The sequence below is a fragment of the Papio anubis genome, chromosome 2 (assembly GCF_008728515.1).
Source record: "Papio anubis isolate 15944 chromosome 2, Panubis1.0, whole genome shotgun sequence".
NCBI lineage: Eukaryota > Metazoa > Chordata > Mammalia > Primates > Cercopithecidae > Papio > Papio anubis.
In genome coordinates this window covers 101,699,417-101,724,485 of record NC_044977.1, presented here as the reverse complement: position 1 = coordinate 101,724,485, position 25,069 = coordinate 101,699,417, and the positions used below count along the sequence as shown (strand labels likewise).

At 43.2% G+C, this 25,069-nt stretch overlaps 1 long non-coding RNA gene across 3 annotated transcripts; it reads right to left on the bottom strand.

The window, feature by feature from the left end:
- Window positions 1–2,646: 2,646 nt before the first annotated feature.
- LOC103882126 lies at window positions 2,647–22,644 on the bottom strand. 3 transcript variants are annotated; one of them, XR_002520447.2, is made up of 6 exons: window positions 20,605–22,642; window positions 18,127–18,492; window positions 16,950–17,122; window positions 10,967–11,106; window positions 6,788–7,393; window positions 2,647–4,969 (listed from the first exon to the last, which is right to left on the bottom strand). It is a non-coding gene; the product is annotated as an uncharacterized LOC103882126 (long non-coding RNA). The 3 variants fall into 3 exon arrangements; XR_002520446.2 differs by having other exon boundaries at window positions 16,950–18,492; window positions 20,605–20,789; window positions 21,897–21,915; XR_002520445.2 differs by having other exon boundaries at window positions 16,950–18,492; window positions 20,605–22,644.
- Window positions 22,645–25,069: the final 2,425 nt, after the last annotated feature.

Sequence of the window (25,069 nt, the reverse complement as noted above, 5' to 3'; positions counted from 1 at the left end):
GATGAAGGGCTGACAAACCACCGTTCACTCCCCAGCTTCCTGCGGTGACCCAGGTCCTTTTACCTATGCTGTGGTCCTCTAGCAGGCTTGAGTCATTGGCAGCCCAGGTAGCCCAAGAGAGAGAGAATCAGAGGTGAGCTGAGTGACCAGAGGTCACCTAAAGGATGCCCCAGACTCTGAACACCAACCAGGCCCCAGCTGTGTCTCACCCGAAAGAAAGCTAGATGGCATCAACAGCAGATTTAATCTCAGTTAAGAACTTGGATTGTGACTCTTTTTTCCCTTACGTTTCATATATATGTATACACACACACACATACATATATACACACACATATATATATGTACACACACACACTGAAACACACTGAGGTACACTGAGCGTTTTTACCAAATTATAAAGCACTTAGTGGAGAAAGGGGTCAAAGGAGACATACAGAAATGAGTAAGACACAGTTTCTGCCTTCACTTACTGGGGAAGACAGATACAAGTATATTGAATTTATTGTGGGCTGCATAGGAAAAAAAAAAAAAAGTCTTTCTAACACTTAATTCAACACAAAGAATCTGTTAGAGTTTGGGATTTTATTAATAATCCTGTGGCCAAAGGGAGAAGAGGCAGGCAAAGTGAGCTTGATAACACTGTCAGCAAAGAAAAGAAATTGAGGAACATGTGTTATGGATCAGGATTTCACACAAAATGTTTACATGAAAATTAATTAATGAGGCTCGGAGAGTTTTCATTACATTATATAGGAGACAATATTAAAATGTTGAAGTCCACATGTCTACAAGATACTTTAATAACTACAATCAAAAGGCATTTTTATAATTATAGAAGTAGAAAAAGAAAGTGATAAGACGTAGCACAGGTATAAGTTTGAAGACCATGTCATTTTTTCTAAACAATATTTAAATTTACATTTAATCTTATGTTTAGAAACTATTCTCAACCTTCAGTTTTATCACAAGAAAATGTTTTTAACGGCTATATTCGTTTGAATAAACTTTTGAATAAATAAATGTTATCTCAGGATGAAAAGCTTTTTCACAAGTCTGTTAATTAGAGGCTCACGGTCTCTTCTTGCAGTCAGAAGTCAACAGTAACACCACATAAATGGTGTTGAGATACACACACACACACACACACACACATATATATATAAAATTATATGTAGCAAAATCAAAATGCTAACAAAGAAAGGAATATGAGATAATGGTTTTTATATTAAACAACTGTGATGCTTAAAGAGGAGCCTAGAACGACAGTTCTATCAGTATGGATAGTTAGATACCTTGAATAATTCTTGCTAGTAAAACAACTAAAATATTAGATAAAATATTAAAAGTTTAAAAATTAGAATATTTAAAAAGCTCTGATGATTTAAGGACTCTAGAGATCAATATAAAACAGAAACCTCTGGGTGGAAGAGAGTGTTGGAAGCAGCTTTGACCTGAAGGATCTGTGCCCCACCTGAAGATCTTAGGCTTCCACTTGGATGACTGCACAGGGTTGAGGCAGGACAGAAAGCCTGGGGGCCACCTAAAGTGGAATATTTTAAAGGAGTTCATTGTGTAAAGCTGGAGCACCAAGGGGTCCACTTACAGTGTAAGGTGAACAAGAAATAAAATCTCTCTTTAGAAGGAGGCTGGCAGATGCCAACACGAATTCTTTCTGAAGGAGTTCTACTGTGACCCAGACCTCAAGCAATTCCCACAAATAAGATTTCAGTAAAAATATCACCTTACGATCAAAATCACAAAACATACAAGGAAATAAGTCACCATGAGTGAGAGCCAAAGTAATAGACAACACAAAGACTTAGGAACTGGAATTAATAGATACAAAATGTGAAAACTAATAGAACAGCTGAAAAACATGAGAGTACAAGAGATCATAAAGAATAATCTTAGAAAATTTCAAAATTAAAGAAACAGAATTTCTAGAAATAAAAATAATTAACAACTGGGATTTACAAATGTAATGCACAAGTTAAACAGATTAGACATATATGAAGAGAAAGTTAGTAAACTAAAAGGTAAATATAACAAAATTAAACTGAAGTACAGCACAGGAATACAAAATGACGCAAATAAGTAAGAAGGGTTGGGACATGAAGAATGAATTAAGAAAGCCTAATTCAAGGCCGGACGCGGTGGCTCACACCTGTAATCCCAGCACTTTGGGAGGCTGAGGTGGGTGGATCACAAGGTCAGGAGATCGAGACCATCCTGACTAACACAGTGAAACCCCGTCTCTACTAAAAATACAAAAAAAATTAGCCGGGCATAGTGGCGGGCGCCTGTAGTCCCAGCTACTCAGGAGGCTGAGGCAGGAGAATGGCGTGAACTCGGGAGGCGGAGCTTGCAGTGAGCCGAGATTGCGCCACTGGACTCCAGCCAGGGCGAAAGAACGAGACACCCTATCAGGAATTCACTGACCACCTTGTCAAGACTCACACCAGAGTATCCGTGCAGCGGACCCAGGCTCCAGCTGTGGCTACAACATAGGGTTTTTATACAAGAAAAATAAAGTGAATTAAGCCTGAAAACAAAAAGAGAGCGAGATACCATCTCAAAAAAAAAAAAAAAAAAAAAAAAAAGGCCTAATTCAAGTCAAATTGAATTTCTGAAAGGAAATAATAGAAAAAATAAGAAAAACAATATTCGAAGTGTATTATAACAATGGAGAAATTTCCAGAAGTATTGGGAAATGCCAATCTTCGAATCTAAGAAGTTCAATAAATCCAAAGTGAAATAATTTTTAAAATCAATAACTACATACAAAATAGTGAAATTTTGAAACATCAAAGGCAACTAGATTCTGAAAGCCATATAGAAAATATAGATCATGTACCAATGAATGGCAATTTAATTCTTGGCTGACACCTCAATATCAATAAAAGAATACAGAAATCAGTAGAGTAAAATGTTCAATATATTGAGAGAAGAAAAAACCCAAAACTGTCAACCTAAACTTGTATGCTGATAAAAACTCTTTCAAAAACAACAGTAAAATATAGACAATTTCAGACAACAACTAAGAAAAGTTTATCATTAAAAGATCCTCACTGAAGAAAATCCTAAAAAATATACTTCAAGCAGAAGAAAAATACTTCCAAATGCTAAGTCTGAGACACATGAAGGAATGGTGAGTAAAAACATCAGTGGATATGAATAGGGGGATACAGCTAAGCAAACTCTGACTCTGAAGTTAATAATAACACTAACAATAGTAATAATGTCTAATAGAATAATGTCTAATTCGAGGGATTAGAAGGTAAGCTGGAAATAAAATATGGAATAACAAAAGCATCTAAATTGAGAGAGGCTAACAAGAATTAAAGCATTCTCAGATCCTCGTACTGGTCTAATTCAGCAGGATTAATATATGGGTTGGTTTTGGTTTAGTGCAGGCATATTAAAATAACTTGCTCAACAAATTGTTCAACTTCTTTAGCAAGTTGAGCAAGTTGTTCAAGTGGACATAGAGTGGATAACTTTTTCCAAACAAGTCGAGAAAGAAATTATAGTAAGAAAAGGAAAAGAAGTCAAAAATGAAGATTGTTAAACATTATGTAAGGTGACATAATACAGTCACAAAAAGATAAATATTATATGATTACACTTATATGGGATACCTAGCCATTCATAGAGACAGAAGGTAAAATGGTAGTAGCCAGGGGCCAAGAGGAGGGGAGAAAGAGGAGTTGTTTAATGGATATAGAGTTTCAGTTTGGGAAGATGAAAAAGCTCTGGAGATTGATCTCACAACCATGTGAATGTACGTAACACTATTGAATGGTACACTTTAAAATGGTAGAGATGTTAGGTGTATTTGCCACAATATTTTAAAAGGAAAAAAGAGAGGAAATTGTTTAGAATTTTTTAACCATAAAATGAGGTTTAAAGAGAAAACACATAATAAGCATAAGATAGTGTAAATATATCTTAATATATCAGCAATCACTTTAAAATTCAATAGACTTAACTCTCCAGTTTCAAACAGTGTTTTCATATTGGATTTAAAGTAGCAATCCAGTTACATGCTTGTTATGAGATATAATTAAAATATAAGAAGACAGAAATATTGAAAGTCAAAGAACAGAAATATATATACTGTCACAAACCAAGTTCCCATACTTATGAGGACTGTTTCTTAGTTTTACATACTCAAAACATCTACTCACACCTCCCACAAGACACTTTTGAATGCAGCAGACTTAAGGCCTGGGGAGGTGATGGCAGAAACTGCATACAGAAATAGAAACAATTTCAAATCAAATACAGATAGAGCATTCATAATCTAAAAAATCTGAAGTCAGAAATGCTCCAAAATCTGAAACATTTTGAATACTGATATGACATTCAAAGGCAATGCTCACTAAAACATTTCAGATTTCATATTTTCAGATTAGGAATGCTCAACTGGTCTGCAAATATTCCAAAATCTTTAAAAATCTGAAATTCAAGGTACTTCTTGTCCCAAGTATTTTGGATAAGGGATATTCAACCTGTATTGTACACTTGATCTCAGCAGTTCTTTAGTCACCCCACTCCAAAGCTGCAGGCATCATATAATCTCATTGGCTTCTCCCTTAACCCTTCCCCTCTGTCTCCCACACTTGCACCCAGGATCTCTAATTCTTCTTGCTCATCATGCCCAGGAATTCAGCTTTCTCCAGTCCCCCTACCCAAACCCAGTCAATATCCAAATTCAGGTAGACGCTCAGAATATTGACAGACGTTTTACTTAATAAGAGCCTTCCTTCTCAGAAGGTAGTGATTTATTATTACTTGTAGAATTAGAAGCAATCCGGAGACTATTTTAATATCAAATACTGCGCAGAGTGTGGCTCATTCCAGAGCAGTAGTTTCTAACCAGCAGTGAGCATCCAACTTCTCAAAAGCCTCTCTGCAAATCCTCTTAATCAGACCTCCTACCGTGGATTTGGATCCACAAACATCTCTATTAAGCAAAAGAGAAAACAAAAAGAAATTACTGTTGCTGAGTAGGTTGTGATCACTCAAAAGGAAGAAAGAGTGGGTTTCCACTCCACCCTTGACTTCCTAGTCCAGCCCTCCTAATTTGTCTGAAATTAGGTTTCTTCTCTAGCCAGTTGGCCTGCTGTTCCTCCTCCCCCTCCACTGGCGCTGTACATGCCACATCTGAGACCAGCGTTGCTTAGAAGACTTGGAGGGCTCCCCATTAGTGCTGGATAAGAATTACATCACCTGAACAAGTCACTTTACCCCTCTGTGCCTCAGTTCCTTCATTTGTAAATTGTAGATGGTAATAATTTGTAGGCAGTCATGTGGTTGATACGAGAATGAAGAGTCAATATTTGAAAACCCTTTAGAACATGGCTTGATACATCATAAGTGCTCAACAAAAGCGAGCCATTACCGCTGTTAGTGCTTTGTGTTTTCTCTTGTTTTGATCACAACTCCGCTCTACAAGTAAAGCTGCAGAAAATGGCCCTACCTTCACCTGCCTTTCCAGACTCATTTCCCACTGAGACCCAAACTGGAACATCTCTATCCCCCGACAAGATGCCTTGGAGCTTCCCCTTCTGTGCTTAGCTCACTCTGTAACTTCTACTTGGAGTGGATGTTTTTTTTTCTCTCTACATATTGATTAATCAGCAGATAAGTCATTATTTTAAAGGCATAACTCAAGTTTACCTCCTCCATGGACTTTTCTCTTCTTGCTACCATCCCATATTAAATCTGCATCACCTCTCACCAGGAATAGTTGAATAGTCAGACCACCTTCAGCCTCTCCCCACCAATATTACTATTCTCAGTGCTTCCAGAAAGTTCTTTTCCTTTTAGAAGAACATACATTCACTGATTGCCTATGATATGCCAAGCACTGTTAGAACCTTCTGCAATATTTTATTACTCACTGCAACTACCCACATACAGCAGGTATTATTATCCCCGTTTTACAGACAAGAAAATTCATGCTGAATGCCAAGATCACAGAGCTGGTAGTGGAGAGGCCAGGATCCACGAACACATCTGCTTCCTCCAGAACCCACACTCCTTCCACCGCAGTCATCTCTGCTCCGAGTCTGCCATTTTTGCCACTTCTGCTGACCACCTGTGTAACTATTAACTTACTATTTTTATTTATATAAAGTCCATTTTTATTCTTAAATATATTCTTTTTAAAATCTGTATGTCACTCCTGTTCATTAAAAATGAATAACACTTCCACGGTAGTTCATACCTGTAATCCCAGCACTTTGGAAGGCCCAGGTGGGTGGATCATTTGAGGTCAGGAGTTCAAGACCAGCCTGGCCAACATGGTGAAACCCTGTTTCTACTAAAAATACAAAAATTAGCTGGGTGTGATGGCACACGCCTGTAATCCCAGCTACTCGGGAGGCTGAGGCAGAATTACTTGAGCCTGGGAGGCAGAGGTTGCGGAGAACCGAGATTGCGCCACTGCACTCCAGTCAGGATGACAGAGTAAGACCCTGTCTCGAAAAAAAATTAATAATTCTTTTCATAAACAGAAAGTAATATAAAGTGAAATGAAGATAATTTGATGTTATTAAATTTAAACACGATAAGGAGGATAAAGAAAAGCTCCCTAATGTGGTTTGTGGACCCAGCATACTTTGGCCCTGTCCCCTCCAGCCTCGACCCCTCCACTCTCCCCCTTGCCCTTCCACAGCAGCCTTCTTTCTGTCCTTAGTGCTTGCCATGCTACTGCCACAGGATATTTGCACATGACATTCCTTGACCTAAAACCCTCTTCCCCATCATGTTTACTTACCTCCTTCCAGTCTTTCAAAGGTCAGCCTCAAGAAACTTTTGAAGACCTAATTGGGCCAAATCCTCTCTACCTCAGGCCTCAGGGCACTGTGGGTCTCTCCTTCATAGCACTTTTCCCAGGGATAGTTTTGCATTTGTTTATGAAATTGATTAGCCTCTGTCATGTGAATTCCACCAGGGCTATGACTATTCCTGGTCTTGCTCACCATTGAATTTCCAGAATTTAGCATGGTGCCTGATACACGGTAGGCATTTAATAGTATTTGCTGAATGAATGAAAGAGTGAACGAGTGACTGAATGGTTCCCAGATTTTTGAAATCTGAGTAGTAAAGTGCAATTCCTTGCGGATGTAACTCTTTTCTTCCCTACTCAACACCTGTGTTTCTGACTTGATTATGTGGTGTGAGAGATACTGTAAGCTTTCTCCAGTGAGGTCACCACTGCTTCCTTTGTCCAAGGAGGCACAGCTGAGTGTGGTGCTCACAAGTTTTGAGAGTCAGCGCTTTCTGAATCTTCTGAGTCCTCCAGATACTGCCATCTCCACTGTCCATCCTTTGCAGATCTCTGTCATCCCATTCACACAGGACTGTGACAGACAGGCAGGGGCTTCCACATGGAAAAATAAAGATATAATTAACAAGGTGTAAAACAGCCTTCCATTATTCTTTTAGACTTCACATTTCATAAAACACCAAAAAAAGGTGATCATTTCTCCGCCAAGTCTGCATAGTATTTCTCCAAAATCTCTCTGTCTCCACTGCCAATCTCTAAGTCACACTCTTGTCCCTGGCATCTCAACCATTCTAACAGAGCTCTCCAGCCTTTGTCTTCTCTAATGGATTCTCTAACAGGCACAGTCCTAGATTCATATATGGGCAGGTTGCCTCTTAGCTGAAACACTAGGAAGTCTCCCAACTCCCAATTCCCCACAAATCACATGAAGGCTTCCCCAGCAAACATTTAACACCTCCGTTAGTGCAGACCCCACCCTGCCCATTCAACTTCTTTGCCCAACAGAAGAGAAAGCTGCTTGCTGTTCTGTGGCCACCCTGAGATTCAACCCAGGCCTGCAGCTCATCTATGGCCCATATCACACCCACACTAGTGCCAGGCCCAGGCGACCAGGCAGAAGGAGAACCTGAGCAACTCAGCGTTAGTCCCCACACCTGAGGAAGCTCTCAGAGGTGCAGACAACCCTTGCTGCCGGGTGCTCGTAAATGCTGGAGGAGGCATCAACTTAGGCACAACTCATAATGGGTGTGAATGAAAATCTCTCTTTCTGCTTTCTTTGAGGAAAAAAAAAAAAAAAACAACTCACATTGAAAGAATAGAATCATTTACTTTACATGGATCCTGGGAAAACCATGGAAAACTGCACTCAGGGAGAAGAATGGCAGAAACAAGCGGAATCACCTCCAGAGGCAAATTGGTTTCTAAAACCATCTCTCCAGGAAGGGAAGTTAATGGGGAAGCAATCCAACAAAAGACCCACTGCAGGCAACTGTGATTCAGTGATGTCCATCATGGAGCCGTAGCTACAATATGCTCTTACTGCAGAGCCCAGGCAAATCACAGAACCTCTCTGAGTCTGTGTTACGGAGATGGTAAACTAAACGTCATCAGAAAAGTAGGAGAATATGTGAAGAGGTGTTATAAACTGTAGCCTGGTTTCAAGTGTGTATGAGCTCAAGAGAGACCCGTGGGGGCTTTTTGGGTTTTCTGGAGGTGGTTGCTTCTGGCAGAGAGGGGCTTACAGATAAATCAGGTCAGATCCAGAATTTTGTACCCACCTTTGATGATTCAGAAACATTTCATTTATTTAAGAAAATGGTTCTGACTGGTATCCAGGGCAGCTTTTCCCCAACATCACGCTTTCAAGGAAACCAAATTAATAACCAGAGATTTACTTACTGGAGGTGGAAGCTGAGCCAAGGGGACCAGATAGTCAGAGACACAGTTTTTTTAAACCGCAACTTACACAGAGCCTGAAATTTCTGATGCAGTGGAGAAATGGTCTGTCAAAACCAGGGTGAGATACCCCAGAACACCAGACACAGTATCTCACTCTCTTGTTGGTAGCAGAACAAACCCTGTAATTGGTTTTCTTCAATTTCAGGAGAAATCCTTTGTCTGCCCTTTCTGTAGATGTCTACCCTCCATCTGCATTTTCCACTAGTATGTCACAGTTTCCAAGGCTACAGTTTATGCTGTGGCTCTTGGTTTTCTTCCTTATCTTCCTGATTCAAAAAAACCCTAATCTGATCAACCACATGTTTAACAAGCCTTCTCTGAGTTGAGCTTTCCATATATTATGGAAATTCTTATTATCCAGGAATGTCACTTCCTGACCTGTTGGACAAATTCAAAGAATCCCTTCTTTTATACTTTAATTACATTTCCAAGTGATTCAGAAAAACAGACCTGGAAAATGACTTGAAGTTGGCTCCAATATGAATAGAGCACTGAGAGAAGGCCTGGAAAAGCAGCCACATTGAGCACCAAGGTGGCCAGTGCCTCCAGGGCCCATCTTCCTGGTACCTTTAGGGGTCAGTGTACCTGGGTTTTGTGTGTGTGTGTGTATGTGTGTGTGTGTGTGTGTGTGTTCCTCATCCATGGTCTCAGGAAAGATCAGCAGGCATCTGATTTATGGCAAATTTTATAGACAAAGTGCCATAGTAGCCATCCCAAGGCCAAGCATGAATCTAGCACCAGGGCAATCCACAGAGAGAATTCCAGTTCAAAAAACATAAGGAACAGCCTGGCACAGTGGCTCACTCCTGTAATCCCAGCACTTTGGGAGGCTGAGGCAGGCGGATCACCTGAGGTCAGGAGTTTGAGACCAACCTGGCCAACATGGCAAAATCCTGTTCTACTAAAATTACAAAAATGAGTCGGGCACGGTGGCAGGCACCTGTAGTCCCAACTACTCTGGAGGCTGAGGCATGAGAATCGCTTGAACCCAGGAGGCAGAGCTTGCAGTGAGCCAAGATCCCAAGATTGTGCCACTGTACTCTAGCCTGAGCAACAGAGCATGACTCTGTCTCAAAAAAAAAAAAGAAAGAAAAAAGAAAAAAACAAAAACAAAACCACAAGGGACAGTGTGGCCCCATCCAGCCTCCGGTGCTCCAGTGAGTCGAATGAAGCTGACACGAAGTGCAAGGGGAGATGGCATTAACTTAGAACTGTGGGAATGAGCAAAAGATGAAAGTACCAACTTGGGCCAACCCTGGCCCATTTGGAGCTGTGAGTACTAAGGAGGAAATGGCAGTCCCTGCTGCCTGCTCTGTGGGACCACACCTGGACCACTACAGGATGCGGAATTCCTGGAACTTTTACTGGGTGTAAAGCACATTTGTTTCCACAGAGCAAGAGGAAATTAGCTTCATTCCCAACAAAGTGCACAAGCCTTCCTGGCCCACTAAGGCATCCTTTTTTCTTAATGATTTAATGGGCCCTGGGTAAACAGTGGGTGAGCCCCTGACTTAAATGGAAAGGTCTGAGATTATGTAATACAGCCCTGCCGAGCTAATAAGCCAGGGTGGGGAGCTGCTTTGGAGCTATTGCTTTTACACAAACAACCCAGTGGATTGTTTTACTGGAACAAACTTTGAAATAGGTTTCATTTACTAAGGGAGGAAAATTTCTCTGAAAGTAGGGAATCAGCAGACATAATGCATGAAAGATACAGTGGTGAAGCAGTATATAGTTAGTTAAAATGTGTCATGCTACACAGTGACAATGGTGATGGCTCAAGGATGGCGTAGGGGTCAGGAGAGGAAAACCAGAAAGGAAGAACACTGGACCCAGGGTCAGGATCCTGGGCTGTCATGTAACATCTTCCAATAAATGTGATCTTGGGGGAGACCATTCTGGGCCTTGGTTTCCACATCTGTGAAATGCTATTATGGCCATGAACACTTACTGAAAGCTTACCCCATATGCCAGACACATCTTCCAATCACCTTATGTGAGTTATCTCATTTAATTTTCACAACAATACAAAGTAGGAGGGAAAAATTCTGGCTTCTCTAGAAAACTCAGAAAATCTAACAATGTTGAGTATCCATCCAAAATGTCAGCAAGAAGCCAGAGCTGAATAGGGAGGGCTGTTTTAGATGAGACCATTAGCCACAGACCTCACCACTCTTCTTACTGTGCTACTTATTTCTTTTATAGTACCTGAGAGGTTCCTACTGCATGTGGGTTTGTGGCCCCTGCATTAGATGGTCTTCATGATTCCTCTTCACCCCTGAGCTTTGATGCTTTTTGCTCCATGTCACCTTCCCCAGAGTAGTCAGGTCATTCTTCAATATTCAGACCTAGGCAAAAGGTACATGACTTTCAGCTCCCCTAGTTAAGTTAAGGGCTCCTAGAAAGAAGCAGCATTGGGGGCTGAGGAAGGGTGCTTACCGTGCCCTATAAAATAGAGTTTCAATGGACACTGGGTCCTCTGTGACCTGACATCCCCTGTGTTGGCAACTTGAGTCTCACTTGAATGGGGAAAGAAAGTAATAGAGAAATGAACAAGGAAATTCTGAAACCTGCAAGACAAACAAGGACCCTTCTATCATCAAGGTAAAGCCAAGTGTGACCCTAAGGCAAGTCACTTAACCTCTGTGCCTCAGTTTCCTCATCTATAAGTTAATGACAACCCCTACCTCATAAGGGAGCTTGAAAGAATCTCTTTGAGTTGCTAATAACTCTTAAGTTTCTGGTTCTAGTTCTTTGACCATCATGACAGTCCTGTGGTTTTACGAAAGAACTATCTATCTCTATTTAACAAACAAAAACAAAAACAAAAAACACAAACCTTTTTTCCTTAGCTAACTTGTGTTGAGTTTTATCCACCAGGAAGTTAGAAAGAGAAATTACTTAGAGATAAACTTACACATTACAAATCCTTCTGTTCTGTGTGCTTTTTAAAATGTTATATTTCTAAATGGGCCTCTGGTGAAGATAATAATGATCACCTCATTGATTTGTTCCCAGGAGAACAGGGTAGAATGAAGTCCTGCTGATCACATTTCTAAATCTTTTTAGTCCCATTGCTTTGGGAAAGTTTTTACACCAGTCATCCTCCTACAGGCTCTCTCTTTCTCACTATTCCTTCTCTGCAACCACCAGGAAAGGAGGAATCCCAGAGCAGTCTTGCTCCATGGCCATCAGGTCCTTTTCACTCACAATCCTCTTAGACCACATTCTCTAGGAATGTACTCACTCTTCAGTGGGTCCCTCCACTGAGGAAGGTGCTCTATTCATCTGGAGATCAACATGTTCAGAGCTGCTAGTATCTGCCTCCTTCTGGCTCTTCAGCTTTGCATTCAACCTAAAGAGCTCCTCCTACCTTCCCATAATTGTTATTTTAGTTTAAATAAGAAAGAGCTGGTTTCTGTTGCTTGCAACTCAAGAACCCTAACTCCAATATGCACCTTAGTGGTGAGGACAAAGGGGTAGATGGTAAAAGGGAGATATTTATATTGAATTGTCAAGAAAAGCCTTTCTGAGGAGGTGAAATTTGTGCTGAGCTTTCTTTTTTTTTTTTGAGACAAAGTCTCACTCTTGTCCCCCAGGCTGGAGCGCAATGATGTGATCTCGGCTCACTGCAACTTCTGCCTCCCGGGTTCAAGCAATTCTCCTGCCTCAGCCTCCCAAGTAGCTGGGATTACAGGTGCCTGCCACCACGCCCGGCTAATTTTTGTATTTTTAGTAGATACAGGGTTTCACCATGTTGGCCAGGCTGGTCTCCAACTCCTGACCTCAGGTGATCCATCCACCTCAGCTTTCCAATGTGCTGAGATTACAGGTGTGAGCCACTGCGCCTGGCTGAAATTCGTGTTGAGCTTTCAATGAAGTGTGAGAATAAGGCACGCAGAAGTCTGAGGGAAGGAACATTCCAAGAAAATAAGAGCAAATGCAACGACCTTGACTCAGAAACATATTCAAGGGCAGCGAGGAGGCCAACGTGACTGGAGTTGAGTGAGTGAGCAAGCATGGTAGGAGATGAGGCAGAGATGTAGGCAGGGGCTGGATTAGGTACGGTCACTAGGCTGCAGCAGACTATTTCAGTTTTGTGATACAATGAAAGCCACAGGAGGGCTTGAACAGAGGATGACATATTCCAATTTTTAAAAAATGTCTTTCTGGCTGGCTGTCTTAAGAATCAACTGTTAGGGACAAATGTAAAAATGAAAAGATCAGTGGGGACACTGTTGCAGGAGTGCAGGCTGGAGGTGACCATGGCTTGGGTGTGAGTTATGGCAGTGAGAAAGGCAGACAGATTCGTGATACTATTTCAAGGAAAAGCTGTCTCACATAATTTGCTGATGTGGATTGTGAGGGGAAGAGTATAATCAAGGCTGAGTCTTAGATTTTGGACTGAACAACAGCATAAATGGATTTGCCATTTGCTGGAATGGTGAAAACTAGAGGAGACATGACATTTAAAGTATTAGTCATCTACTGCTGCGTAAGAAATGACCTCAAAACTTAGTGGCTTAAAATAGCCATAAGCATTTACCATCTCACAGTTTCTATGGGTCACGAATTCCAGAATGGCTTAGCTGGGTGCCTCCGGCTCATGATCTCTCCTGCGGTTGCAGTCAAGATGTTGGCTAGTTGGTCTCAGTTGGGGATAAAGCGTCTGCTTTGCAGGTGGCTCACTCATGAGGTGAAGTTGTACTGGCCATTGGTGGGAAGCTGCCATTTCTCCCTACCTGGACCTTTCCACAGTCTGTCTGAGTGTCCTATACAAGTGATGTAAGAAAGCAAGGCAAAAGCCACAATGTCTAGCCTTGGAAGTCACACTCTTTGATTTCCACAATATACTGTTGGTAATACAGATCAGCTGCCTTTATTGTGGGAGGAGACTACACAGGGGCATGAATACTAGGAGCTGAATATTACTAGGGGCCATTTCAATGGACAGTCACCACACCATCCACACTGCTGCCAGAAGGAAGTGCAGACAAAGCCAGCAGGAGTGTCAGGGAGGCCAGTCTAATAAAGAGGAACTGAAGAATAGGCAGGAACGGGAGTAGAGTGATCAGATTCAGAGAGATACAAATGGGTCAAAGTGAATGATTCCAGACACATGGAATGGAGACTTCAGTGGAGCTGGGTGTTCCCCATTAAAGGGTGAGCTGAGCTGGACAGACCCTGATTCTGCCTTACATACTGAGTGGCCCACCAGGCTTTATGAATGGTGATGCAGCGAGGTGACCACAAGAAAGAAGGGGGAACCCGAAACTGAAGATGTAAAAAGAAATCAATCCAGGCAGCTAACCAGGTTGAAGATGCAAGTATCTCTCCCTCCCTCCTTCTCTCTCTCTCTCTCTCTCGCTCTGTGTGTGTGTGTGTGTGTGTGTGTGTGGTAGTGGTGGTGGTGTTGTAGTATTGAGTGGGAGTAGAGTTGTGGAATGAGCCAGAGATCAAGCATGTTGGAGAGGAGCAAACAAGGGACAAGGAGGCATTGAAACATTGGGCAGATCCATACGATAATGATAAAACCAGAGTGGAAGTCTTGCAATTAACTCTGTGATTTTTGCAGCCTGGCCATGCAGAGCACAGCCTTGTGTTTGAGGTTTGTACTGAGTCTCTTGGAGCAAGGATCTATAGAGCCATATGTCATTTTCCAGCTATGAAACCACTTTCCCCTTGACAGGTCAAGGTGGAATTCAGTACCCTGCATTTTTGTACCCCTACCCCTTTCTTTCCGCACCTGGACAACTACAACAAGGCCAGTAGAGATACATCCCATTGGGAAACACAAGCCTCTGCCTACCACACACGCACAAGTGTTTAATGTGAAACCACCCTAAACACAGTACATAGCAACTAATACTCAGTAAAAGACAGAAGCTGAATATCTTTGGAAGGGAGGATGGGAAAATTAATATCACAGACATTCATCCATTCCTCCTCTTTCCTGTCCTGTCCTCTTTTCATCTCTCCTTTCTCCCCTCTTCCCTCCTCTTTCTTCTCCCTCCCTTTCTCTCCTTTCCAGTGCCTCTCTCTCTCTCTCTCTCACACACACACACACACACCTGTCCTGTCCTTTACAGGAGCCACTCATCTTGCAAGGCTGGCTAATGGCACAGGCATGTCTGGGTCTCATATTTCTAACTTACAACTTCTTCCATAGGGACAGGGCTCTCTTTCTCTCTCAGTGCCTGAACCTTCTTAGGGACTCCTCAAGGAATGTGGATCAAGTATTGAGGAAAGTAGTAATCTCCCCAAGACACTCTGAGATCCAAGAGTTTTCTGCTAAGAGCAGGCATCACACAAAAGAGACACCATTTGCCCATGTGACTTGAAGGGTTTTAACTTTATCCCTGAGGCGACCTCACACTCGTTCTGGACACTGGCACTTCAGTGAAGCCTAGTTGATCAAATTTGCTGAATCTTACCTTAAAAATGCAAAGAGCAGGCTCTGTGAAGCCACAGAGCCCAGGGCTGCTCTCTCAGGGAGCCAAGGTGCCCTCTTCCTCTGGGCCCAACCTTGAGGAGAAGTTTTCTTAATAAATGGACCACATCCCAAACCTGTCTGACTTCTCCAGTGGCAGAATATTTTGCTGCCCTGTTTCTGCCTCCAGCCCACATTTGCAGAGCTGGCACATAACTCAACTGTGCCATCCTGGGAAGGATTTGAGCACAAAGTCTAGTTAAGTCTAAGAATCAAGCATGAAGGAAATAGTCATACCGTCCTGCCTCTAGAACTAGCTACATAATTTGTGGCACCCGGTGCAAATGGGAATTTGAGGCTCCTTGTCCATAAATAATTTAGAATTTCAGAATGGTGACAACAGAGCATTAAAGCACTGGGCCTTCTGAGTACAGGGCCCATGTGACTGCACTGGTTACACACCCATAAAGCTCGCCCTGCCTGCCTGTGACTTCCTCTGAGTCCACAGCCTTGATGCCTGCCCTTAACATCCTTCCAGCCAGTCTCCTTGCAGGCCTCTCTAGCCCCGGGCTGAGCCACACAGGGCTCTGAAAGAGAAATACTCTTCCTTCCTTATTTATCACCTATCTCTCATTCTCTGAGCCTAGGCAATTCCATCATTCATCTCCTGGGCAGTACAGACCCTGTGGTCTCCATCCCAAGTCTCTGGGCTCCCCCATCCCTCCTTGTTACAGTTCTTTCCCTGTCTGCAGCTCCTGCCTGCCTTCCACACACCTTGCAGTCTCTTTCTGTCTCAGGTAGTCCTCCCACACATCTTTCCCCTGTCCAGCCCTTACTCCAACTCCCTGCCATTGTTTCTGAAAGCCATTGCCTCATTTATTTGTCTTGTCACCAGGATTCTGCCCAACAAAAGAGTTCTGCCAGCAGCTTGGGAATATTCCCACCCCTCGTAACAACTCTGTTCAGAATTTTATAAGACTGCTAGACTTTAAAGATATTTTATAAGTGACAGGAGATATCTAAAAGTTTATTTTTATTACAACTCTGATTTTATAAATGAGGAAATAGGAATGTGGATGGGGTAAGTGGCTTGTCCAAGGTCACATAACTAATGAGTGGCAAAGCCGAGACGGGATTTCAGCACTTGCTGACTCCTACTACAACTCCTAAAGTTGGGACTGATGGGGTCATAGGAGAATGAAAGAATAAGGACATAAAGGAAAAAGACAGTATGTGGTTTTTTAAAACAATGGCTGCATATTCTTTGGCACCATTGAGAGGTGGGGATCTATGTCCCTTCTCCTGAGTCTGGGCAGGCTTGTGACTGCTGCAACCATTAGAGTAAGGTGGAAGTGATGAAAAGTCAACAAAAGTCTGCCTGGTTCTCCTGTGATGCTCACTCTGGGGGAAAGTCAGCCTCCATATAAGAACTCCAGACATCCTGAGACCGCCATGCTGGGGAGATCACATGTAGCGCTCTGGTCAACAGCCCTAGTTGAGCATCCAGCCAGCAGCCAGCATTAACTCCAGCCATGCAATGAGCAATCTTGGACTTCCAGCCAGTTGGGCCATTAGAAGATTCCAGCCCCTGCCTAAAAGTTTTTTTAACTGAGGCTCCAGACATCATGGAGCAGAGACCCACTGCCCTGACTGAATCCCTAACCCACAGATCTGCCAGTATACTAAAATGGTTGTTCAAAGACAATAAGTTTCGGAGTGAGCTGTTATGCAACAGTAGTAATTGGAATAGCTAGATACAACCTGTGCATCTGTCCACCGATGTTCAAGTCATAAATTTCACATGACTTCCTCTAACTGCTTTTCAGAATTCCTTCAACAGGCAACAAAAAGATGGTGCTTTTGAAGAATGTGCTTAGAAAGAGCAGGGATTCCTCTTCCTCATCCACATGCCTCAGTCCAGCCAGGTCTGCTTTCTGAAAAGAAGTGGATAGGCTAGGGTTCCAACTCCAGTTCCATACTTAACTTCTCTGAACTTCCGTTTTTCCTCTGTAAAATGGGAATTAGTGAGTAATTCCACATTGTGGAACTAGTGGGGGATTTTAGGAAAGCAAATGTGTGAACATGCTCTGGGAACTTTGCAGCACATTATGAAAATAATCATTAAGGCTCCCTACAATCTGTTCTCCCTGTCCACCCCATCCCCTCTCATTTTGCCTTGGTGCCTGGTAGATACAGGGTGACTCTGTCAAAATAATGTTCCCAGTCCAAGCCATTAGCTTTCCAGAGACTCACGCAGCTGTCATCGTTCTCTTCCAGTTTGCACCTTTCCAATAAAAGCATTGCCTCTTTTGATTACAGGAGAATTCACTCTAATTGACTTCCAGGCATTAAAGTTTTACTGAGATGAGCTCAGAGGCTCCCCGGGGAGCAGGGGAAGTGCAGAGCATTGCTGCCCTTAGGGCCCTGGTGCTTGCCGAGAGTTTCTAAAACGGTTGGCTCTAAATTTTGGCAGAGGAACTTCTGGGGAATATAAAGAGCAGCTAAGAGCAAGGGAGGCACTCCATCTCCCCCTTATCCAAGGTGCTGGAGGGGAGAAACTGCTGGGCCCCTGGCTTCCTGCTGCATCTCACTCACCTCTGCAGTAAGGGGCAGAGACGAACACAGACCCGGAGCCCCTCACACCTGCATTCCTGACCCAAATCTGCCCACGCAATGCCTCTGTGCGGGCACAAAGGAGTGAAAGGCATGGTGCCTGCCCTCAGAAAGTCAGCATTATGCTTGCATGTATGATAGGTGGTGAGATAATGTGAGGCAATATAATTAGGTGCCAATTTAGATGGCATAATGAGCATTAAAAGAGGTAAATGGGAGCAGGAGAGAGGAGCAAAGATTAGGGATAATTGAGAATGGTTTCCTGCTAGGAAGGAAACAAGTGCTGGGCCTTTGAGAACAGCAATAATAGTAAACACTTACATACCACATGCTCTGTGCCAAATCCTGTGCAAGCCCTTTATATACTTTACACATTCACTCCTCTCCACAGTCCTTCGAGATAGAGTCTGCTTCCAATCCCTCTTTTACACAGATGAGAAAATCATAGCATGAAAAGGTTGAGAAACTTGGCACAGGTCAGAGCTAGTAACTGGTAGAGGCAGGATGTGGAGCCAGAAAGTCTGACTTGGGGGCATGTGTTCTTCACCACCACACTGTGTGTCTTTCAAGGCAGTAAAGTAGACGAGAAGAAAGGGAAGGACCTTCCAAGCAGGAGACACTGCAGGCACAAATGTACAGAGTGGGGCCTCTGCTCCCCACTCAGCGGCCAATCACATCTTTCTTCCGTCTCCTGGGGGAAAAAATAATCATGTATATGGTTTTTTGTGCTTAGGAAATTTCCGGAATGCTATGGAAAAATAAATGTTATCAGTGATTACTTCTTAGAAATGGATGGAAGTGAAGTGAAAAAAGTATTTTATACTTTCTAAAAGTTAGAAAATTTCACCTTGAATCACTTTTACAACTAAATATTGTTTTATAAAAAACAAAATAAGACTATCCTCCCCATGTCCCACCATTTCTCTAAAGGAAGCACTTGCTCAGAAGGAGTAGCAGACCAAGCCAGGGCCAGTCCTTGACAGCAACTGGGTACAGGGAAGATGAGCCTATGGACTCTTTCCTCCGCCCAGAGGGAGCTGGGGACCTGCCCTCCTGCCAGCTCACAGAATCCATCCTTCAGGCTCTGGACACTACGCTCACCCCCACCCTCTCTTCCTTTCTCTCTGAGCTCCCCAAGCCTTCTACTCACAACCGTGTGTTTGCAGAGATCACAGAGAGATGAAGACCTCTTTGTTTGACCTGATAATGTTGTACAATTTCCTAAAGTTACTTGAGAGCTTACAAAAATTGACAAAATTTGTGTAAAAATTTGGATTTCTGACTTTGGATAAAATAAAAGATCTGACAATCCTAGGCCTGCATTTTCACTGAACAATTTGGAAGCGGAGTTGATGTTAAGGTCAAATGTCATTTACATGGCACCTATGCTGTTGTTTTTCTTATAACTAGCATGCTTGCTTAGCTATATCACCTGCTGGGTCCTGGTAAGCAGTCGAATTGGCAGTCTGTGCTTTATTTTTTGTTTATTTATTTTATTGTATTTTATTTTTGAGACAGAGTCTCACTCTGTCCCCCAGGCTGGAGTCCAGTGGCGTGATCTTGGCTCACTACAACCTCTGCCTCCTGGGTTCAAATGATTCTATGCCTCAGTCTCCTGAGTAGCTGGGATTACAGGAGCACGCCACCATGCCCAGCTAATTTTTATACTTTTAGTAGAGATGGGGTTTTGCCATGTTGGCCAGGCTGGTCTCAAACTCCTGACCTCAGGTAATCTGCCTGCCTCAGCCTTCCAAAGTGCTGGGATTACAGGCGTGAGCCAACACGCCTGGTCACTCTGTGCTTTAGATTGCAAATAACTCCCAGTTGTTTCACACTTCTGTTTTCCCAAAGATCCTTGAGTGCAGAAACAAAGTCCAACACATCCTTTGCATTCCACCTATATTCTAACAGTGAAGCTTTTCGTTGAAGGCCTGATGAACTGATCTGTCATGATTAAGTTACAGAGTAAAGACCTGGATTTCAGTCTATCCAGGATTGGCTATGGCCACATCATCTGTGCAGCTCAACGCTCAATCCTCCTCAAGAATGCTCTGTGCTTTTATGCCTCGGAATGTTGATAGACAACATGCTGCTCTCCCCTAGGCTTATGGTTTTACTAAATATAACTTCTGATTTCTGTTATCTGTCTTTACAAAGAAACTGCATCCCTCTGGCGGATCTGTCTTCCTGCCTTGACAGTCAACTTCCCATTACATCTCTCTTGCTCATGCATATTATATGAATGACTCATGTATCAACAAAAGGAGGAATCCCTTATACCTATTACCTGATTCATTACAAATAGTAAAAGAAAATACCCTTACAGCCTGTGTGTCATGCTAAAGCTCTTTCATACCTTTAGTCTCACCGAATACTTACAGCAACCCCTGGAGGGTGGCATGGTCACCACATTACAGGTTAGGAAATCAATGCACAGATAGGTTAGGTAGCTTGCCAAGCATCATATCTCCCAGCTGGGACCTGCACTAATCTAGTGCTTTTTCTTGATATATCAAGGGCAGGTAGAGTTTTACTGGCTACCTTTCCCTTTTCCATTTTGCTTTTGTTCACTGCTTAGCCTTCAGCTGTGGGCCAGGCTGAGATCTTCCTATGCCACTCTCCTACCTTACCACACACACTTGCCAGCTCAGTCCTAGGTCAGGTACAGACATCCCCGATTCTCAGGAGCAATGGCCAATGCTGCACTCAGCCCACTCAGCCCCAGAGAACTGGTCCCTAATGGGTTGCAATAAGAGGAAAAGAAAATGTGGTTCTCTTGAGGCATTCCTCTTCTTCAGATTACCTGTGACTGTGGTTGTTTGAGATGACTGTGACTCCCAAGTGCTTGAGAATCCACCTGGACTCCTCTGGGGTGGCCATGGGAGAAGAATAGTGTCCTTTTTGAAGGGCCTTTTAAGGGACAACAGACGCCAGACACTGGAGCACCTCTGGGAGTGTTATTCATTGAAGAATCCAGGATGAAGGCTACTGGGATCAGAAAAAAAAGAACCTTAACAGAAGCCAATCTCAAATGCCACTGAGAGGCACTGAACCAAAGCTGGGTCTCACTCTCCTCAGCCAGGTTATGTCGTATAGCAGATGTCTCAAAGTTATGCTAGCCTTGGCTCCCTTCTCCTCCTCTAAAACTTTTAGTTTCCTATCAAATACTTTCATACCAAACAGGAGGGAAATTGGTTTTACTATAATAAACAATACATGTATTGATCATAACATCAGGCCAAGAGAAAGTTCTGGTCACTGAGATTTCATAAAACTACAGGGAGAGACTGCAAATGCAGAAGAAAGGGGTCTGAGATAGGAAAATCTACACATTCAAAGAAAGAAACACCCAAGCAGTCTTTTTTCATCACTTTTCTTCTGGCTTGTGTGCAACGGTATCAGCTGTTGTTTCTGCCCTGACCAATATCCCACCTATCCCAGCCCACCTAAGTTCCACAGCACTGGAGATGGCTTCCAACCCCTAACGTGCCTAGTGTCTCTCTTCTTTTCTGTCTCCTGCATGCAGGGAACTTGGAGTAGGAGGCTGCAATTAACACCACTGGGGGCAAGTTCGCCACAAATTACGTGGGAAGCAGCCTCGCCTTCCTCCGGTGAGAAGATTGTGCAGCATCTTCCACGCAGTCTCTTAGAGGGCCCCAGTGCAGTGCAGCCCTAGCTGTCCATGCAGTAACCATTCAATAGCATACTCTACGTGGACTTTCCTCCTTTCCCTGCCTCATTCTCCTCTGTCCTCTACTGGTCTTCCTGGGATCACTTCCCAAATAAATTATGTGCATCCAAGTCGTTGTTTCAGGGTCTGAAAGAATCAAACTAGACACAAGATAAGACTGAAAACTAACTCAATGATATACTTTGATTGCAATTAATCTTATTTTTCTTAATGCTAATTATAAAGTATTCCTATATATTGTCATGGCAGAACGATGGACCAGCTAAGCTCCTGGATCCCTCTATAGGAACCTGTAACAGGATGGTAAAATGAGCACCCAGGATACTGCGTGTCACATTTAAGGTGAAGTGCTAGACTAGCATAGGAAATGTTCAGAACATGTTTAGGACATATCTAGGACTTACATAAAACTGGTTCCAAGACTCTTGGCCACTTTCCCGTTTATTGTTGATGTTAAGGGGCCACAAACTAGAAAAGAGAAAGAGGATTTCTTTGGAGAGAACTGTTGTTGTATTATGATTCCTCCCTACTTATCCATCAGAGATAAGCATGTAGGTTTACAAACCCCTGCATCAAACCTAGTGAGAGAACATCAAGGGGCACTCCTGAGGAAGTTGGCCTAAGTCCCTTGGAGTCTGCAGACTCTGTGGAGCATGGAGGGGTTTGTCAAGCCAAAGCATGGGGAGTGTTTCTATGGACCACGTGGGAGGCAAAGGGGAGAGGCAATTTAACTAGACTTGGCCCACAAGATCCACCTGGAGACAGATGGAAGCTGGAGGGACCTACACTCACAGGGCTCTAGGGGAGAGACTCACATGGCCAGCAGAGGAGCTATTTGTCTGCAGCTGAGAGGCTGCCAGAAATGTGAGGCCAGTCTCTGAAGACCCACAGAAGCACCACATAGTCGTCAAGGGAAACACCCCTACCTCTCATTCTACCTCCCCACCTCCTGGCATCCACATTCACCCACCCTCCACCCTCAAAGAGATAGACACACTCCCTGGGAAGCTAACAAGCTGGCAGGAAAGGGTAGAGAAGACATAGTGTGACTTCTAGGCCCCAAATAAGCCATATTGGCATACAAGAGAAGCTTTAATTTAAGAACTTTTTTTATTTTTTGAGACAGAGTCTCCCTCTGTTGCCCAGGCTGGAGTGCAGTGGCACGATCTCGGCTCACTGAAAGCTCCGCCTCCCGGGTTCACGCCATTCTCCTGCCTCAGCCTCCTGAGTAGCTGAGACTACAGGTGCCTGCCACCACGCCCGGCTAATTTTTTGTATTTTTAGTAGAGACAGGGTTTCACCATGTTAACCAGGATGGTCTCGATCTCCTGACCTTGTGATCTGCCCGACTCGGCCTCCCAAAGTGCTGTGATTACAGGCGTGAGCCACGGCGCCCGGCCAATTTAAGAAGTTTAAGAGGAAATGTGAATGAAACTTCCTGGATGAAATTAGTGTTTGAATTGTGGATTCAGTGGACCACCTTCCTCCATGTCGGGAGATGGGGGATATCATTTAATCTGTTGGGAGTCTGAATAGAACAGAAAGGAAGAGGAAGGAGAAATTCCTCCCTTTTCCTTCCCACCTGCCTGTTTGAGCTGGGACCTCAATATTCTCCTGCTCTTGGACTAGAATTTACAGCCCTGGCTCCCCTGGTTCTCAGGCCTTTGGGTTTGGACTAGAATTACACCACAGTTTTTCCTGGTTCTCCAGCCTGCAAATGGCAGAATGTGGAACTTCTCAGCCTCCATATGATGTGAGCCAATTTCTCACAATAAATTGTCTGTTTGTCTATCTGTCTGTCTATCTATCTATCTATCTATCTATCTATCTATCTATCTATCTATCTATCTTTTGTTTCTCTGGAGAACCCTGACTAATACAAAGCCATAACCTCCCAATGTAGAGATAAGGATGTATGTAGAGATAAGGACTGTAAATAAGGTCATAAGAATGTGGCTCTAATCTGATAGAGCTGGTACCCTTGCAAAAGATGAAGAGACACCAGAGCATAAGCGCTCGCTCTCTCTCTCTCTCTTTCTCTCTCTCTTTCTGTCTACTAAGACAGAGCCCAGCAGCACGTATGTAGCATTATCCAGGACAGGGAGTGCCTAGCAGATAGGTATTTCAATCTGCTTGAAAAGTCTGTGCTTTTCAAGGATGAGTGCATCTTGCTGTCAAGATTCATGACATCAGCCATCATTTATCCAATTAGCCTCATTTGCAGGAATCCCAGACTTCATGATAAGGTGGCTTCCAGGAAGCATTTTTCTGAAGACTCTAGGAAGCTGCCATAAGGCCCCAGTTTTCTTGGCAGTGTTGTCTCTTATTGTAAATGAATAAATCAACAGCAGCCTTGTGTGGACTTTGAACTTGAGACCCTACTTTTGAGAAGATCAAAGTGCTGAGAAGAGAATGTTCCCATAATACTACAACTGTATTGACCCACCTATTAGCATCTGCATCCATAATCACTGTCTTCCCTCCTGTGGTATACTGCAAAGATGGCAACAAATTCTTCCATGCCCTATAGTTGTGTAAATTTGCAGTTTCTCTCTTCAAGAAGGAGAGTCAACCAGGCATGGTGGTGTATGCCTGTAGTCCTGGCTACCAAGAGGCTGAGATGGAAGGATCACTTGAACTCAGGAGTTCAAGGCTGCAGTGAGCAGCCACTGGATCATACCACTGTACAGGATAAATGTTAATTCTTCCTTCACCGCCAATCACATCTTACTGCTTTCTTTGCCTCCTCCTGGGTTTACATGACCATCAGTTCCCCCCTCAGTTACCACAAATGGCCTCCTAACTGATCCCCTGCTTCCACCCTTGCCCCCGGTAATCTATCCTCAACATAGCAGTCCAGTGATCTTTTAATAAAGTCATGTCATGTCACCGCACTGCTCAAAACCTTCCCACGGTTCTCTATTTCTCTCAAAGTCTTCGCAGTGACCTCAATGACCTCCAAAGCCCTGTTCTATCTGCTTCACTCCCATTACATCTCTGACCTTGCTTTTGGTCTTTCTTACCTACACTTACTCCACTCCAACCATGTTAGTCTTCCCTAATGTTTCTGGGACAAACCAGGCTGCTCTCCTCTCAGGGTTTTGGCCCTGGTCATTCCCCCTGCTGGAGTGCTCATCCCCAGATGTGAAAATACCTAGCTCCCTCATCTCCTTTAAGTCGCTGCTCAACTGTCACCTTCTCCATACATCTATACCAGTCACCCTATTTAAATTATAGTTCACAAAGAAATCCCAGTCCCCATGCTATGCTTTATTTTTATTTTTTGTTTCCATAGTACTTATTCTTTTTTAACATCCTATACAACATACTAGGTTTGATATGTATTCCCCCACCCCCACTAGAATGTTAGCTACACAAGGGCAGGGATCTGTATCTGTTTTGTTCACTGACAATCTCGTGTGCCTACAACACTGTATAGAACACAAATGAGACATTTAGTAAATGTTTGTTGAATGAGTAAGTTAGTGCTTGAATAATGGAGATAAATGAATGTGGGATCTCCATGTTCATCTCTAATTTTCTATCTCCAAAGATTCAGAAAGGAGTGTAGGCCTTA